The 14,235-nt window shown below is 48.1% G+C and overlaps 1 protein-coding gene across 1 annotated transcript in view; it reads left to right on the top strand.

Annotated features, from left to right (window-relative positions):
- Positions 1–14,235, top strand: part of LOC116946089 (cytoplasmic phosphatidylinositol transfer protein 1-like) — a 120,456-nt gene that overhangs the window by 86,174 nt on the left and 20,047 nt on the right. The window lies entirely within an intron of this gene.

The raw sequence follows: 14,235 nt of genomic DNA, 5'->3' as shown, positions 1-14,235 counted from the left end.
GGACAACGCTGCAGCAGGCGCTCCAGCAGATGGCGGCAATTTACGGGCCACCGTCTAACACGCGCCATCGGTCCGCTGCGCGGAGGCGGGGGGAAGACGAGATGCCCCTCGCCTTCCATAGCACACTGCTGGCGTTGGCAAAGGCCGCCTTCCCCAGGATGGACCAGGAGGGACTCGACTCCCTGGTCCTCGAAGCTGCTGGCGTTGGTGTGGGACCTGCAAGTCGTCATCCACGCCATCGACGACGACGACCTGTGCTTTCTCAAAGTTGCAAGGTGCATCCAGGCACACTTGCTCTTGTAACGGGCGATGGGACTGGTGGCTTGTGCCGTGCCTTATGAGGCGTGGGATATGCCAGAGGATTTGGAACCCGTTCAAGCCTGCGTGTCGATCCGGGGCGGAGGCTGGAAGCGGGACGCTATGGCGCAAAGGGACAGTTTCCGACACCAGGGGAGGACATCGCCTGTTCCAGAGTGCGGCCTCACCATCTGTTTCAACTGCGGCCTGCCAGGCCACATTGCGTCAGGTTGCCGAGCGCCACGACAACGCCTCTCCGGACCACAGCCATCGTCCGCCCGACCATCTTCCTCTCCGCTACAACCTAAGGCGAGTCACGACACCTCACTCACTCAGCCCCTGAACCCACCTCATCTCGTCGCGTCGGTTCTCGTTTTCATCGTGCGTCGATGGGGGGGGGGTTGGGGGGGGTGGTTCAGATCGCGATTGGGCCGACTGGCCGCTCCGACCGGGTCAGTGGTCTGAGCTGGCCCATAGGGTTGTTGCCTCGACTGTGGGCTCGTCCTTCATTATTGGTTCCATTGAGAGGGTCGATTTTAGGATACTGGGGCATCAGCGATCATCATTTCATAGCTCATTTATAATATTTTGCCCGCTAAATGCTGTAGCCTATGCCCCGTTGAAGTGCCGTGCTTTGCTGCGTGCTTTGCTGCAAACGGCAGCTCATTGGGTATTGTGGGTAAAATAACAGCGCAGTTCTGTATTGGTGACATTAAATTGACCGGTCTGATTCTCGTCTCCTAGTCCCTTGCCGTTCCATGCTTGCTCGGGACAGATTTCTTGTGTATCATGCCTGTAAAAATTTTAATTGACCAAGGGTGCATTGAATTACCGTCAGGCCGTTGTTTGGCATTTTTACCCTCTCTCACTCAGACGTGCACAGCCAACGCCACCGTGCACAGCCAACGCCACCGTGCAAGCGCTCGCGTCTAAAACGGTGTGGATTCCCCCTGGTGCTCAAATGTTGGTCCCCTTACACTTGCGCAAGCCCCTTGATCAGGCGGCGACAGCCGGAGGGATCCTCCTGGGACCTTCCAATGAGGCTGTTCGTGGATTGACGTTGGTAGGAGCCCAAACCCTGGTGTCCAACAACCAGGAACCTTTCATCTAGGTCCTCAATGCCGAGTTATAAACTTACATTGTTCAGCAAGGCACTGTGCTTGCCCATGCATCACCCACACTTCACGGAGGTTGTGTTGTTGGAAATGTTGGTCGAGTCACACTTACCGCCACGTAACGGTTCTGATGAGAAGTGGCTTGATTCACTTCGTTCGGAGAGTGCGGACTTGTCCGAGTTCCAGAGAGATAAGTTGCGGACGCTCTTACGAGAATTTGCTGACGTTTTTAGTACAGGGAAATTTGACATCGGCCGTACTAAGCTCTTGAGCCAACATCGATATGGGCGACGCAGCTCCCACCCGGCAGAGCCCTTACCGGCTAAGACCTGCAGAGAAGGAACATGTTCGGCTGGCAGTTGATGAGATACTAGCCGCAGACATCATTTCGCCATCCACCAACCCATGGGGAGCCCCTATCGCCCTTGTTAAAAAGCATGATGGCAGCTTGCGCTTCTGTGTCGATTTCCACAAGCTCAATAAGATATATGTGGCTGATGCTTACCCTCTCCCTCGTATGGACGATTTCCTGGACGCCCTAGCGGGCGCCCACTACTTCTCTACCCTTGATCTCTGATTTTGGCAGTTGCCATTAGACGAGGCCTCCATGCCCAAGACAGCCTTTCATATGCCGCAGGGCCTATTCGAATTTAATCGGCTTCCGATAGGGCTCCACTCCACACCGGCTACGTTCCAATGACTGATGGAGCTGGTCCTATCTGGACTTCAGTGGGATTCATGCTTAATATACCTGGATGATGTTATCGTCTTCAGCCATACGTTCGATGAGCATCTTGATCGGCTACGTGCTGTCTTCCTCAAAATGCGTGTGTCGAATCTTAAATTTAAGCCGCAAAAGTGTCACCTCCAAAAATACGTGCGCCATCTCGGTCATGTTGTCAGTAAATCGGGCATTGCGACAGACCTCAACAAAACTGCGTGTGTTCGGAGTGGGCTGACCCCCACGTTGGTGGGGGAGGTGCGGAGTTTTATAGGGTTCGCGTCTTATTATCGCTGTTTTGTCGCCGGGTTCGCTACCATCGCAAAACCCCTCCACACCTTGACAGCTAACGGTCAGAAATTTCATTAGAGGAAGGAGGAGGCCGAACAACACTACTGTGTCACATTCCGGGAACTCCTGGCGATCGTTTTTTTTGTTCAACAGTATCACCCCTACATCATTAGACCTCCTTTGCCAGTACCAAAATATAATAAGGTTTTTCCCCTTTTTTCTGGCAACAAAACTGAAACCTTTTTACAAGGATTCATGTCTGCATTAACCACAATACCTGCAGTCAAAATGCAAACAAAAAGACATACTATGATAATATATGCATTGTCCTTGAAACTGATTGGTCCACACCAAGGGACGGCTTTCTTTTGAGCCTCGACTCAATTGGTGAAAAGGCGTCATCTGGTCGAGCACCAAATGGGTCGAGGCTCAAAAGAAAGCCGTCTCTTGGTGTGGACCAATCAGTTTCAAGAACAATGCATATATTATCATAGTATGTCTTTTTGTTTCCATTTTGACTGCAGGTATTGTGGTTAATGCAGACATGAATCATTGTAAAAAGGTTTCAGTTTTGTTGCCAGAAAACAGGGGAAAAAAACCTATTAGTATCACCCCAATTTGCATGGCAGACACTTTTTGGTGTGCTCTGAACATGCAGCACTACAGTATGCGTTGTGGATTGAACAGCTGTCAAGCCAACTTTCGCATTGGCTGGAGGTCCTCCAGGACTACTCCTTCATGGTGTCCTTCCGGAAAGGCACCCAGTATATGAACGCGGATGCCCTGTCGCGATTACCACCAAGCGACAGGTGTGCTGTCGTGCGCTGACTGACGACTCACCCCTGCCCCTTGTGGCGTCAGCTGAGGTAGCCTCCTCTGAGGTGGCCGACGGTCCCATGGCGCGCGACGCCACCCTTGGCCTTGGCCTTGACCTTACGGAATGGGGGCGCCTCCAGGTGGAGGATGCCTCCCTGGTTAAGTTACTCCGCCGCATCAAGGAAACAGATGGGGGTAGGGACCGTAGGGGCGTGGCCTCGGTCATCCTGAGGGACAGCCTGCTGATGTCCTAGGACGGCGGCTTGCGCAGTTGCAATATTGTTGTGCCCACTGCCCTGCGGGGAAAGGTTGTGTGGGAGGTGCATGAACGACTTGCACTTGGGCGTGCACAAAACTCTTGCCACACTCCGGTTTGACTTCATCTAGCCGGGTATGGCAGAGGATGTAGCAGATTTGTTGAAGGGGTATGTACAGTGTGCATGGCAAAACGGCCAGCCAGGCCCTGTTGTCCGCCCTTGCAATCAATTCGGGTCTCCCGCATTAACGAGTTGGTTGCTCTAGATATCCTTGGTCCGTTTCCCGCCACCCCTCGGGGAAATAAATATTTGCTGGTTGGCGTCGAATATTTGCTGGCCGATGGCCTGGCCGCTCCCCAACAAGTCAACAGCTGCCATCACTGAGGCTTTCCTCGATGGCTATGTCATAGACAAGGGTGCTCCTGAGTGTCTCTTGACTGATCAAGGCAATAATTTCTCGTCCAAATTGCGGCGGGAGGTGTGCGACTTATTGGGCACAAAGAAAATCCGTACATCACCATACCACCCCCAGACGGATGGAATGGTGGAGCGCCTGCACCAGACTTTGACTTCGATGCTGAGCCATCAGGTCAGCGAGTCCCAGGTCTCGACTGGGACTTTCAGGTTCCCGGAGTTCTGGCTGCCTACCGGATGGGTCCTCACGCATCCACCGGCTATTCGCTGTTCTTTTTAATGTACGGCAGGGACCATGACCCCCCAATTGATGTCCAACTACGTCTCGCGCCAAACAAGGCCAACCTCCAAAAGCTATCGGAAGCGCATGAGGCTTCTAGGGTAAATTCTAATTCAAGCCAATTGGCTAATGAGCGACTACGGGGTCTCCGTACTTCCGACCATGAGTGGGTTGCAGGTGACAGAGCCTGGCTCCACTGCCCACAGGTGCTGGTGGGTATGTCACCGAAATTGTTTAAAACCTGGCAAGGACCTGTCGATGTTATTAGGGTCATCCGACTGCAGTGTGTCCAGATTCGGTTGGGCCAGCAGAGCCGGTTTGTTCACCCATCGTGCCTCAAACCCTTCATCGCTCCGTGCGAATTCATCCCATCTCCACAACGCAGGGGCTGAGTGTGTGATGTGTCGGACGAGCTGAGGTGTGTGCCCACTGCGGTTCGTCCTTAGCGGAGTCCTGTAATCCCGCCTTCAGGTGCTGCGCGACTGACGCCCCCCCAAGTCGCCACCTGCTCTGGCTCCGGATGACGTGAACCCGTCTGCCTGGTCGACTGCTCCCCGTGGGGAGCCGGGTTCGTCAGGACACTTGCATGTTCCCTCCGGGACCTTTGGGGAGGGTGAGCCCACCTCCCACGGGGGCCTGGCCACGAGGACTCGATCAAAAACTCTGTGGTTTTCGTGACCCCCATACACACACACACTCCCATACTGTCACTTGGTTGTCGCACTCGGCGGGCCGCATTGCTATTGGCTGATCCTAGCCCTCGTTGTGCTCGTGGGTGTTGATACACGGTGTGGGTCAGAGATGTTGGTGCTGGGGGGGGGGGTTCCGAGCGTTGGCGTTTTTCTGCATTTTTTTTCTCTCTCTCTCCCCTTGCTTGTTGTACTGTTCTTACACCTTTTTCCCGTTCGTTACTATACATGTGTAGAGAGTATATATTGTATAGGTGGGTTGGGGTATTTATTGCTGTTGTTGGTTTTGTTGAGGCACACATCGTTCTTTTTGAATAATTGCTCACTGCAGGGGAGTTGACAGCCGGGACGGCTGAGTGCTACAAAGGGGTGGTGGGGGAGCTGTCGCGACATAGCTGCATGTCGCTGTGTGTGGCCAGTCTGGGAAAGGCACGACATGCAATGTATTGCCACCACGGACACCGGTGATTAGGGATGCAGTACCGGCCCTAGCGGGGCTCGGGCAGCACTGACCAACAATCAGGTGATGGCACCACGCTCTTTGCGCAGTGCCAGCCCCTACAGGATAGGGGGGGAGAGTGTCGGCCTCAGAACGGGGTTGCGGGGGGCCATGGCACTCTGGTTGAACCCGGAGGACACGTGACTGGAGGTGTCTACCCGGGGACCCCCAAAGGTGGGACTGGGGGGACCACGTTTCCGGTGGAGAACCTCCTCGAGAGTTCGAGAAGGGGGTCGTGGCTAGGGGTGGAGCGAGCCCCGCCACACAGGATAAAAAGCCGGGTCCCCAGGGGGACAGGCGGCTGTTGTACTCATGAAGAAACCTACGTTCTACGCAGGAAGAGGATCTCCAACTCCAGGACCCGGACCCGAGTTGGGGTCCAGTCCGTGATAGCTTACTCTGAGTGTTAGAGTAGCTAGCCTGGTGGTCTACCACCCTAGTTTTTCTGGTAAAGGGGCAGTTACCCCTTTGTGTTATAGTGTTGAGTTAATAAATGTGTTGCCTTCAACGTTCAGCCTGAGTCTCCGTCTGTACCCACTACCTATGTATATATTTAGACAGACTGCCTACATGAGAGCAAACATCTGCAATTTACTAAAATAAGACGACACATTCTACATCTTCACCCCCATTCGGTGTAGGTAAATAATAAATCATGTTTGATAGCCTGGTGTACGTACGATTTAACATGTTTCGGGTGTTGGTGTTGTGCTGCCACCCTTCCCCCATTAGCCTATCCAGCACTGACTGGCAATGAAATTGGCCAAAGTTGAAGAGAGGAAAAAAACCGCGCTTTCAGAAAACCTCTCTTTGCACGGCAGAGCACAGGCAGCTACACTTCGTGTGGATTTTTGTCAAATTGTAGCCCAAGCCAGGGCTAGGGGGGACTTCTCTCTCTCACGGGGCCTGTGGTCTGCACTCCCCATGCACGCTTCAAATTGGAAACTGCCATCGCAGCTGTTTGTCAACTGCCTCTGCGGGGCTGTCTGCTTGTTGCACATACGCACAGTCCCTGTGACACACACACATTTATAATTGTTTGTAGCCCTGTTAAATTAGGTGCATCTGCCATTGGTTAATTCCAAAATTATTCTATCACAGCCTAGGATCATGAAATCTAAAAGGCTCTGTAATGGCACTTTGGCTAATGCAACGGACTGTGAAACAAGACACTGGGAGTAAAAAAGACACTGAACAGCATTGTTGATTGTCGTATTCATGTCGGTAAATGGCATTGTGTAGAGGCACATCATGATATGAACAAGTAAGTGGAAGTGCATTTTTGCATGCTCTTCCCCACTTGATTGCCAGGATTAGCCCGGAGGACGTAACAAAGTCTCCATCTGCACTTCAAACAACCAATTTTAAAATTGAGTTTGGCATTCCGATTTTCTTCTAATATTAACTGTTATTTTACAGCAAGCAATTTGAGCCAGTGTGAGCAATTATGGAACTGCGTGCAAAATGCCTTGATGGATACTAATCAGGGTATTAAAGGCTCCCAATGTGGCAGTTCAAACAGTGGGCAGGTCTCTTAACTCCCGTCACTGTCCACCCAGCAGTGTAAATGGTTAACGCTGCCATTAATCGATCAGCAGGTCGCATATGGTGGAGTAAAGAGTCGGTAATCTCACCTCTTCTAAGACGTTTGGCCAACATGAAATAGGTAGCCAAAGTACCTCCAAGAGCCTCTCGAGAGTTTTCTGGAGTGGAGGTTGAGCAATTTCAGGGCTGCACCATTTAGAATGCAGACCTCAGTGTAGCTATGGGTGGGCTCATTGTAACCATGTCAAATGTGATATTTTTTTAAAACAGGTAATTGAACGAGCATGGGTCTTGACATGAGTGATAGTTGGGGTCTTCATCCACCAATTCTCCTGATTATGGTGAGGAGAGTCATGGTAAAGACACGAATCAGGTCTGTGATGTTTGATGCAGAGCTTACAGCATCAGAGCCCTAGGTATGGAGACCTGACTCCTTAGCTGCGTGAATTATATAAAAAATATAAAATTGTATTAAAATGCACATTCCAAAACCCTACTCGGTAAAAGCACAGAGAGAAGTGGAGGTTAATTAAACAGATTCAGTCTTCACTTGGAACTTGAGATACAACGCGAGTAGCGATGAACGCAAGCGTTGCATGACGATAATGTGCAAGTGGTTTACTCTTAGGTCGCATTAAGGAGATCAAGTGAAGTCAGACCAGGTCTGTGCAGTTTACATCATCTCTGATGTGGACCAATGCTCTGATGTAAATTCTTCCACATGAGTGTCCAGGTGTCATTGCTCTCACAGTAGCAGTGCACCTCGTGCCAGACCCTAACCATGCACGACAATTGATCGAGGAGGAACCAGTGGCATAACTTACAGAGCCGTCCCTGGGGTACGGCGAATTTGGGCGACCGCCTCGAGCCCTGCACTTTGGGGAGGCACCCCATGCTTCGACATTACGGTGTCAATGTAATACTTCCGGTTTAGGTTGAAGGCCCACACATTGTGATTTTCCCCGGGCTACCGGCACCCTCTATGCAGGGCCGGATCATGGTCCCATGAGGCCCCTGGGCACGTCTTTTGGAGGACCCCCCCCCCGTATTCCTATATTGGTGTCTTTCTTGCCTTCCTCCTTGCAAATTCATCCACTAGATCGTCAAAATCTAGCTGTCTGACAAGGTCTGACTATTGACAATTGACAATGAGCTGAGACGTGTTTGGCACATGCTACTCCGTAGCTAACTTTTTATTCTGCCTAAAAGGGAAAATGTGCGCTCACCCTGGGAGTTTGTCACTGGCAAAGTTAGAAAAATCCGAAGTGCCACGAAAGCATTGAGGAACAATGACTGCAGATGAAGTGCCTGCAACGTCTCAAGCAATTTAGTTGGGCACTTCTCACCCTCAGAGTCAGACATGAAAGACTTTAATTGGATGAGTTCGTTGGCAAAGTTCATGTCTAGGACTGATGGATATGCAGCGGAGAGTGCATTTACCTTTTCCACTGACATTGTTAGACACCTGATCTGAGATAAACAGAACTCCAAAGAAACTGGTCAAATGCTTGTAAGCGCCCAAGCGATGTTCAAGGCATGCCACCAGCTTATCAATGACCATATACAATGTTTCTATTTTGAACTTCTCCCTCTCAAGTGTCAAACCTGGCTCTGAGCTCTCATCTGCAAATGTTTTTCATTTCCTCTTTCACTGAAGATCGTGCTTATATGACTGAGAGACACCTGTCACATTTAAGGCTGCCCTTTAATTAGCCTCAAACTGGTCTCGCTGTCCCACCACAAAATCCCTCAACGAAGGCAAAAGCTGTGCTGCTACAGAGATGTCAATGTCACTTTTCTGTAGGTGCATGCTTGTAGCGTGGAACCGGTCTAGTCTGACGTCCCAGAAATGTGCCATGAACACCATCTCTAAGGTGTCCAATTTAGCACACAGTCCAGAGGCCTCAATTCGAGTATCTCTTTCCTCATTATCATCGTGGCACATACCACCGAAGGCCTCTCTAATGTGGGTGTAATTGCTTCACTGTGCCTTGGTTGACTCTGCCCGAGTACTGGACAGTGATTTTAATGCCTGTCCGACATTTGTCTTCCGAAAGACTTTCCCCCATCTCTGTGTGGATGAAGAGCTAAATGTGTACAGTGACTGCAACATGTAAAAAAATTCGTCAGCCTCTGGGCTACTGCCGTCTAAGGTGTTAACACCAACTAAGTTAAGTGAATGCACTTCGCAAGGTATATACTCTATCAGAGGGTTTTTTGTTTCAGGTGGGCCTGTAGCCCATTGTATTTTCTTGACATGTTGCTTACATTGTCTTATGACTGACCTCTACAGTTTGAGAGGTCCAACCCAAGGCCCTCCACCATCAAAGTCACATAGTCTGCTCAACTTTTACCAGTGTGGCTCTCAATTGGTTCAAAGCCCAGGAATCGCTCCACTACATTCCCGTTGCTGTTAACAAACTGGAATATGAACGTAAATTGGTCCACATGTGACAGGTCTGGGGTGGAGTCAACAATTAATGAAAAATATTTGGGAATTACGAATCTCTACTGCTATTGTTTGAGATTTCTGACCCATTAGCTAAATGAGTTCTTCAAATATTGTCTGACAAATAGGACATTGTGCCTCTTCCTTTTCCGCCAAACTTTTTAATATATTCAGATAAGAATAGGTCAAATTGTTATATCAATTCTAGGATGTCAAGGAAATTACCGTTATGGGTTGACCCATACCATTCATCATCTCCCCTAAACACAAGTCCTCTATCACCCAAGAACTTGATCACTGCTACAACTCTTTTCAAAATGTCCCTCCAGTATTGACGTTCCCCATCAAGTTGTTGCATGAGATCTGCATCTATAGCACTGCCCATTGTCCGCTGGTGCAAGGCAAGCATGCATGATCTGTGTTCTGCACTCTTTTCATTTTCCCCTATTCTTTCAGAGTGCTTCCAGACACTAAACCCCTGAATAAAGCCACCCAGCTTGCTGGAGAACAGTTTGCATGCAAAACAGTACATACAACCTGTTGAGGGTGAGTACAGTAGCCACTGTCTAGAAACCTGTCAATTTGGTAATATACAGTTCAGAAGTTCATTACTGGGTATTTTTCACTGCGGTTTTGGATGGGGACTGCTCTTTCAATAAGCACTGACTTAACAATGTCACTGGAAGTGCTTTGCTATAATGCAGGGTCGGTGACCTCATAGTACCAGGAATGGCTTGGTTGCTGATTTGATTCTTGTGAACTGCCCAACTGCTCCTGAGGTGGAAACTATGGTTATTGTATACCATTAGTTGTTGAGGGTTCGCCTTCAAAGGATGGCTCTGGGGGAGTGACATTACTGGAAACTGAACTAGTGCTAGTTCCTTCCTCACAGCTGACAATAGTGCTGCTGCTGTTATCATTATTACTAGCAGAGGGTTTTTGAAAGAAGTTGGCAATGAGTGGAGTACTTTGAAGCAAAACTGCCTCTCTTGCCTCCTTTTTGGCTTTCCTTTTGGAAGCACCACTATTCCAATGTTTGTGGTCCATGTTTCAGAACTAGTATGCTATTTATATGAATATATTTATAGCATATCTCAATACTTATTAAATCATAATAGAATTAATATATTAATAATGACAACACCCTTCAAATACTGTTGTTGGAAAATACAATCAAGTGGTAGTTTTTTAAAAGTCTACTTGTCCCTAAAGGCAGCTTCGAGTAGATAAAAGAAAAAAATAGAAAAGCACAAAATCAAATAACCCTAACCCTTTAAAAAGGCTGTTAGAAAATAGCGCTTAGGAGGGATTGTTGAAATACCCTTTAAACAGGCTGTTGTTTTATAAAAAGATGAAAAATATATATGACTGTGGCGTACCAAGCAAGAAAACAGGAATCTGTCTGTGGCTTTTCTTACCAGGAAATGTCTTCTATACCTGCCTGACACAGAGAGAATTATGTCGCTTGAAATTAAAAAGATAACTCTTTTTTTCATTGGCTGAAAAACCTACAAAGGTTTCTGATGTCAGTGAAATGACTTGGTGGAGGCTATGCACATAGGCCACACCCCATCGATGGGGAGGGCCTATGCAAAAAATGAATGGGGTTTTCCTTAATCTTTAAGTATGGATTGGGTCTCATATGCGTTAGTGTATGAAAAAAAATAACTTTTGGAATACTTTTTTCATGTTTCACAAAACCGCAGTGTATTTTTAATAATTGATTTGTCAATGGCTAAGCTCTCAACAAACGACGAGCCCTTGGTTTCACTAGTTGGCTTTTTAGTGCAGCTAATTTGGTTGTAAGAGCAGCTAGCTGGCAAAAATGGCAGCTAGCTAATTTCTGTTAACAAGATCAATCATATGGGCAGCGAGCTAGGGCAAATGGGCAGCTAGCTAAAATAAAGGGATAGCGAGTTACGGTAAGTCAAATAATGAACGGCATTCCATAATATGACACTGTTCTGTTATGCAGAATGAACTGGCTTGTTGGTGAATATTGTATCATGTCACAGCATATTGTAGCGTGCCAACCAGTGGCTCAGTTGTACAGAAGCACTGTACTCTCCGAGAGGCTCTCGTTTTAAGCATATATGTATCAAGGGGCCCAGGTGTTATGCTCGATGTATACACCGAGAGGCCTGGGGGCCCTAGTGGTCAACTCATGCTGTAAGCACTGAGGGGCCTCACATTGTAAGCGCTGTGGGGCCCGGGAGCCTTAGTGGTCAGCTCACGCTTTAAACGTGGATGGGCACAGGGACCCTCGCACTGTAAGCGCTGAGGTGCCCAGGGGCCCTAATGGTCAGCTCACATTTCAAACACCAAGGGGCCTGGGGGCCCTCACATTGTAAGCGCTGAGGGGTCTGGGGGGCCCTAGTAGTTAGCTCACGCTATGAGCACCCAGGGGCCTAGTGGTCAGCTTGTGCTGTTCACACTGAGGACCCTGGCGTTCAACTTCCTTCAGATCTTGGGCCACGCACCGCGCGCGACCTGAGGCTTGGAGGCCCCCTGGCAGTCCGAGGTCCCGGGGCACTGGCCCCACTGGCCCGGTCCATGATCCAGCCTTGCCCCTATGGACGGCCCTGGTAACCTGGGTAGCTTGGGTGCTCGTGCCAGGAATTAAATGCCCCCCCCCCTCCTATCCGGCACCCTCCCCCACCATGGGCCCTGGGCCCCTCCATCCCGTGGATCCCGATGTAATTACCCTGCCTGCACACATTCAGTAGCGAGGCCACGAGGTGGAGCGATCTGCTAATTGATATCGACTCTCACGATTTGTGCATTGAATCGCATGTTTAAGAAATTTGGTTTTATACTCTGTGAACGTGGTATGCAAGAGGTTCATGTCACCCGTGCCGCCACGTGAGACACTTCCATTCATTCATAGCAGAATAACAAAAAAACATCCTTAACTATGGTAATCGGACAACATATATGACTATATTTTGATTTAAAGCTTTCGTGACTGCAGTAATTCATATTCTTAGTTTTTTCGGTAAAGTCACGTTGAAGAGAAACAACAAAATAATAAAATATATAAAACAATAAAAATATATATTTTATTATTTTGTTGTTTCTTTTCAACGTGACTTTACCGAAAAAACTAAGAATATATATGACTATACTTTATTTCCACAGACGTATTTTCTGTATTTGTACTACAAATAATTTCAGCATGTGATATCCTCGATCATGATGTTTTCAAATGATCACAATAGGCTGTGGTAGATATTGACACCTGGTCACTAAAAGTAAATTTTGTCTCATCATCTACTTAGTGTGAAATGAAGTTACGTTAGAGTACAAGATGTTTCAAATGATTATTATAATGGAATCTTTGTTCAGGAAATTAGAATACATTTAGAATATAATGGATATGGTCAGGACAAATTTGCATATGGCACTTATTCGTGCTAGAGTGTGCTGGAAAAATCACAGCTTCTCGGTATCCTTGCTAATTGCCATGTGTATTCCGTTGAGACGCCTACAAAAATAACTATAAAGGCAGAGTTATTTTTAACCAGTTACCTAAAATACACTTGAGGTAGTTTTGCATAAAAATCTAATTGAAGAACTGCTGAAAACACGTCGTGTTATATTATTCTTTACAACTCTTGTTTAACACTTTACAACTCGGGTTGAAAGCGTTCATGCATTAGCTCTATCCGTCTCTCGGGCTGTGTGTTTGTTGGCAAGATACGGGCATGATAACTCGTAGTATTATCCATACTATTCATATTTAAAACTGGACAAATTGATCCAAGCCTTTCTCAAAAGCCGGCGATATTCATTCGTTGCAAATAAAAACCTGTGTAGGACAAACGCATGTTGAAAGCATTGCAGAATTCACGCATATACATGTCTTCCTTGTTTTAAAATCCATGTCACATTCTGAATTGCGCAGCCTGTCCATAGTTGTTACTTGCAGCAGGCGCCATTCATCGCTGCCACCGCCACTAATCAGATTGAGTTGCGAATGTGCGATGCGCTGAGTTGATTTTACTCCCGTAAACGCTCGGCTAGCATAACCACCCACGCTCCCCATCTGTTCGCTCAATGTGCTCCCGCCCACCCTCGCGAAACTGCCGTTAAACCTGACCTATAAAATGTGATTATCACTTCGCAGACGAGGAGCGAATGTGTGCCCGGGGTTCGGCTGCGACCAGGAACTGGTGCCAGCGCCTGCGGCTCGGGAGACCCAAATCAGAGTACGGCTTCGATTTGGGTCTCTCGGTTGCCTTTGAAGTTATCCCCAATGGCTGAAATCCGGGAGAGTAGTTGTGGGCTAGGAGAGCTGACCTCAGTCAAATGTGGTTTAGTCTTCGGCAAGGGGGGCTCAGCTCCATTCAGCTCCCCCCCCCCCCCCCGAGATTGAAATAAAAATATGGTACAGAATTAAGTATAATTGATTGATGGGCATCCCAGCCTTTCCTCATATGCAGGGGGTGAGAGCCTGAGCAGAATCCATGATGGACAAAAGCAGATCACATTGTCGCTCATCTTGCTGAGCGTTTAACATTTGTTTGTAGTTTGTTTAACATTGACTGCATGGAGCACCCACCCCCCATCTGAGTTATTGAATGCAATCTCTTTACTCATGGCCATGCCCTCGAGTTGATGTGGTGTGGAGGGCGCAGAGGTCAACATATCGTGCCTGTCTTGTGTGCACTACCGTTTTAAAGATGATTCCGAATGGCTGATTATTTATGGGCTATTTTGTAAGTACGTTTATATTTACAGTTTTACTTAACATGTCAGCACAACGTCACTGTTTTATTGAGTAGCGTGTTATTGTGATAATATGAAGATAATATTTAGGTGCAGTGGATAGGTATATTTGTATCTCTCGTTTGAGTTAAATA

This window comes from Petromyzon marinus, chromosome 26, assembly GCF_048934315.1.
Source record: "Petromyzon marinus isolate PM22_M1 ecotype Great Lakes invasive population chromosome 26, UKy_Petmar_22M1.pri1.0, whole genome shotgun sequence".
Lineage (NCBI taxonomy): Eukaryota > Metazoa > Chordata > Hyperoartia > Petromyzontiformes > Petromyzontidae > Petromyzon > Petromyzon marinus.
This window is presented reverse-complemented; position numbering and strand designations above follow the sequence as displayed.